The sequence below is a fragment of the Grammomys surdaster genome, unplaced genomic scaffold (genome assembly GCF_004785775.1).
Source record: "Grammomys surdaster isolate TR1022 unplaced genomic scaffold, NIH_TR_1.0 843, whole genome shotgun sequence".
NCBI classification, from domain to species: Eukaryota; Metazoa; Chordata; class Mammalia; order Rodentia; family Muridae; genus Grammomys; species Grammomys surdaster.
The window spans coordinates 3,818,036-3,823,055 of NW_021605262.1; positions in this window are offsets into that span (position 1 = coordinate 3,818,036).

A 5,020-nucleotide genomic window follows, 5' to 3' on the forward strand; every position below is an offset into this window, starting at 1 on the left:
CCAGAGCTGCTACAGAGGGTTCAAGGAATGTGTCTTCCAAGACCAAGAGTAAGCAAGCATTAGAAACCCGAGCTCAAGTCCTATAGGTCGGGGAGCTGCATCTGCAGTGTGGGCTCAGGGGAGCCGGCTGTGAAGTTGCTTAGCTGCTCTCAGCCAGTGCGAAATGGGTCCCCTTTTAACTCCCTCACCGGTTGTGGGGCCGCTAACTAGCACAGACCCGGGGAAGGCAATGTCTCTAGTCCAGTCTTTGCCGGGCTCTCAGGCTGCGCGCACTGCGCTCCCTCCTGGCGGCGCGCCGCGGATTCGCGGATCTGGCCAGCATGGCCACCTCCTGGCGGGACGCAAAACCCTGGGCCGGGCCTTGTGGACGCCTTTCCCAGGACACGGGTGGACCTCAGACGGCAGGATCGCAGTTGGGAGACAAGAGAGGAGAAAAGGAGCTACAAAAGCACTACACCAGCAGATAGGGGTGAGAACAGTGACTAAGTGGCCAGATGTGGAGAATTGTCAGGACTCGTGCGGGAGAGAAACTTCAGGAAGCCTTGTCTAACCACTAACGAAACTCAGGAGAAACTAGTTAGCTTAGTTGAGGGCTGACCATGATCTGGAGCGAGGGAGCTGGGATAGTTAAAGGAGAAAGCACTGGTTAGTGGAATTCTCGATGCTCAAGAGAGAAACTGGAAAAAAAAGTGTGCCCCCCCCAACACATACCACACCTCTCCCACAGCTCAGAACGGAAAGCAGATCCAGGCTCCGCAGGGGCAGCCGCCAAGAAAGCCAGGTCTCAAAGGCGGGTTTGAGAACCCCCAGTAGGGTCCAGACTTCTCTTCCAGGATGAGGGAATCAAAGCGCCTCTCACTTTCGGAGGACTGTCCTGCTTGCGCGCTTTCCAGGAAAGCGCATTGGCTTTAGAAACTAGAAATACGGATGCAGACCCAATACATTGTAAGCCCAAGGGAGACTTCCTTTGCATGTGGAATTAAAATTGGTGCACTGAAAATCTTTAAAACAAAGCAAAATAAAAACGAAACTTAAAGAAAAAGAACCAAAGTTTGACTTCATCTCTCCTTTCTCTTGATGAGCAACGACATGCACATGCTAGAAAGTCCTGGCTGCTAATAGAATAGAATACGTCTTGATACGTTGAAACTTACTTACATTTTAAATTTCCTTCATTAAAGTAAACCCACCTTAAAAGTGAATGTTTCATTTTATTTAAGTTAAAAAAATATCTGCACGCACCAAAGTGAAAGCTTATTTTGGGGCCCCAAACTTAAATAAGCCACGGAGGCCAGAGTTGAAACAAAATAGTCATGAGAGCTCTAGCTTTATTGAAATGCCCTGGTATTATTGTTATCCTTTTTTTTCCCCCCGAATAAAACAGGTGTGGAAAAAGACAGATATGGCTCTGGCGGGGCGTCAGCCACGCGTTGGTGGCACGGTGGCAGCGCCAGGTTTCCACAGCTGGGCCTAAGCCGGTAGGCACGGGACACAGCGCCCCCTCGCCGCCCGTCGCGCGACTTTAGCCCTCCTCGCCGCCTGAAAACCATGGGACAGGACAGTGTCAGGCCAGCGCCTGGGCCTTCAAAACCAGTTTCGTACCCAGAAAGATCTTCCATTCCTGGCTTTAATATTTGGCCCGCCAGTGGCCTCCAAGAAAAACGGGGGCAGCTTGAAAGAGTCGCTAGCCAGAGCCAACTCTAAATATTTCTGCCTCTGCTTGTGTGAGGACCACAGTAACATGGTTTGTTTTTAACTCCACTACATACATGAGTCCACAGCAAGTTCCCACAGCCTGAGTAACCGTCACAAGAGACTATTTTCTAAGCAGTCGTCCGATTTCGCTACATGCCATACATTGTTCACTCCATGTATGTAGCTGGAGAAAGAGGAGACAAAAACCAGGATTCCTAAGAGACTGGTACATCTGAACTCCCCTCTTACCCTGAAGCACAACATCCAGACCCCTTTTGAAACTGGAAACTAAGAGCAGTTACTGGGGTAACCCTGTCACCCCAGTAGCCGTGAGGATTGCCTGCCCAGGCTCTACACTTGGAAAATAAATTTTTCTCATTGATTTTTTGTTGTTGTTGTTGGTGGGTGGTTTTTTATTTGTTTTTGTTTTTTGGTTTGTGTGTGTGTGTGAGTGTGTGTTTTTAGATGAAGGCAACTTTAATCTAAGAGAAGAAAAATAGGCTTTTCAAGAATTTGGAAGCAATCATGTAAACCAGAGTTTTAATGTCCCAATAACAATGGGAACTCACCAGTTAAAGTCCCTGTATAGGCATTTTAATTTGCCACAGTCACTACCAATAAAATCTGCATGTCGTCAGATTCGACTGTTTAATTGCACAAGGTAGGCTGTTTTTATTAGTAACAGACAGCAGTATGGAAATTTTAGATTTTGGTGAAAGATAATTCATGGAGGAAATAAAGGGCCCTTGGTCTTGATGGGTTGTACGGAGCAATAATAGGGTTGCACTTTCTCGACGTCCGTGAGCAGGAGGAGAACCTCCAGAGTCAAACACATTTGTCTGGTTATGTAATTAATGTCTGAATCAGCTGCATTTAGGCACATGGACCTGCTCCATTCTACTGATGTGTGTGTGTGTGTGTGTGTGTGTGTGTGCAAACATAGACACGCATATGTGTATATACATACCTATACATATGTATATACACACACACATATATATATATGCTCCTTTCTCCTCCGTACCTGGTATAGGTCAGAAGGAAAAGGTAGGGCAAACCCCATTGAAACTGAAACCAGGGCAGGAAACTAATCTTTAGAAAAGATTGAGATCTGAACAATCATTCCCCAGGTAAAAATTAAATACTTCATATTAAAAAAAAAACTGAAACCAATCTAATTGGAAGCTAAGAGCCTCAGTCTGACTTGTGGTTGTTTGTTTGTTATCCCGTACATGAGATCTCACCGAGGGCCCTTTCCCAAAAGAAACCTTTCCCTTGAAAACAAAAACGTTTAAATAAACTAATTTGGCTCCACCCAGTTGCCCTGTACTGGGGTGGTAGGGTGGTGACCTCTCCCCTTCCCTTTCCTTCCCTTCTTTTCCCTCCCTCTCTTCCTCCCTCCCCCCACCTTGAATGAGGATGCCCCACCCAGGGTCTGCACTGTAGACTCTGGGCAGTAAGTAGCTGGGGAATGATGGGAAGTAGGCTATGCATATGCACTGAGACTCAGAAGGTCCGCAGGGGAAAGTGAGGGGAAGGTGTATGGTGGTGGCAGTGTCTAAGTAGAGAGCTCAGAAAGTACCTAACAAAAGTGATAAACTTGCCTGCCTGCCAGCCAAAGGCCCGGGAAAATTAATCTCCAGTCCATCACTGCAATTGATTCCTGGTTCTCTGGGACCTGGGACAAGACAAAACGCAGCCTGGCTGACTACAGCATTCATTGGGTGTCACGGATCTGGCTGCTGCAGGAGCTAGAGCATCACAGCCCAGGCCTACGAAGAAGCCAGACGCTCGCAAGCAGAAGAACTCTGCCGCCCTCTCCTAGCTTCAGAGCCCACCGAGGACCAAATGGCTGCAGATCTGAGCTCAGGCCGGCGCCCCAGCCAGAAGCGTCCTCATGCTCTACCTAGCAAGCTTCAAGGAGACACCTGTTGGGCGGGCGCCCCCTCCCGGGCCAGTTCACACCTGACCCCAAAGAGTCCCAAGCGCCCCCCATTGACGCTCCTTCGCATCCAGTGTACCAGTGCCCTCCCCGGCCACCGACCCGTCCTCACTTGCGGAAAGGGAGCAGGTGCGGGCGAGAAAGTTTAAGGTCTGGGTCCTAAGGGCCCCAGGGACCCGCGAGTCAACCCGTGGACCTCAAGTTACCTGAACCACCTCACGACTGCGCCACCTCACCAGCTGGCCCATGTCCCTTCGAGAAGTGGTAGTGGATACTCTAGCAAAGTCAGTCAGCTCTCCTGGCAGGAACCTCCCCCAAATTCGAACAGGCATTCAACTTAACAAAAGAAAACAAAAACTCTTTGGGGGTAAGAGTGGCGTTTGTTGAGGCGAGTCACTCACTGACGTGTTCCAGTCGTTAACAGACTTGATGTTCCTAACACCGCCTGAAATCTTCTCTGTGGACTTGGACAGAAGCCTCACCTCGGGGCCTCCCACAGCTTCAAACCCAAACGCTCAGATGGACGCTTGGCAGCTCAGGCGCCAGGAGCAGAAGATCGGACGGGAGGCCGCGCGGGCAGCCTCAGCCTTGAGGACAGGCGGGCAGAGGACTGTAGAAGTGGGACGGCCCCGCAACTCTGCAGGTGTCTGTACACTGCCCTCCGGCTCCCGGCGGTGTCTACACTGGACACGGGTTGCGACCTGAGCCACTATCTTCAGGGTGACGAGAGGTGTCCGATCCGTACGCTCCCCGGGTGGATCGGACCTGGCCCAACTGCAGGAGGCCTTTGCTGACCACTGCTAGGCGAGCAAGAGCGCCGGCAGTGCCCGGATGGGGCCCCGGGAGGGAGAAAGGTGGCTTCGCCGAGGCGGGAGCCGGCGGCAGGGTGCGCGGACGTGGCTGAGAGGACGTGCCAGTGGGAGGGGGTGAGCGCTACGCCCAGTTTGGCCAGGCCGGGCTTCACCGCTGCAGGCTGCGGGCCGGGGCGGGAGCGGAGAGAGGCGGCTGCGCGACAAAAGCCTGCACGTCCCTCCCTCCAGCCTCTGGCTGCCACTCCTCCGCCTTCCTCTCCACTTCCCACCCCTCCACTCTCTACCCCTCCCCTGGCCTCAGCGGGGCCTCGGCGGCGGGCGGAGCAGGGGAGGGGCGGGCTCCAGAATATGCAGATGAGGGTGTGACGGACAGCTCGGTGTTCCAATGTCCCTCGGAAACTCGAGAGCTCCTTCCTCAACTCCTCACTCCTGACTGCAGACTCCCCCAAATCCCGACCGCCGGCCTGGCGCGCGGCTGCGCCCACCGGCTCCGCGCTGCCGCTGCCGCTGCCGCTGCCGCCGCCGCCCGGCAGATCCGCCAGCCCCGCGCCCAGCCTAGCGCCCACCAGCC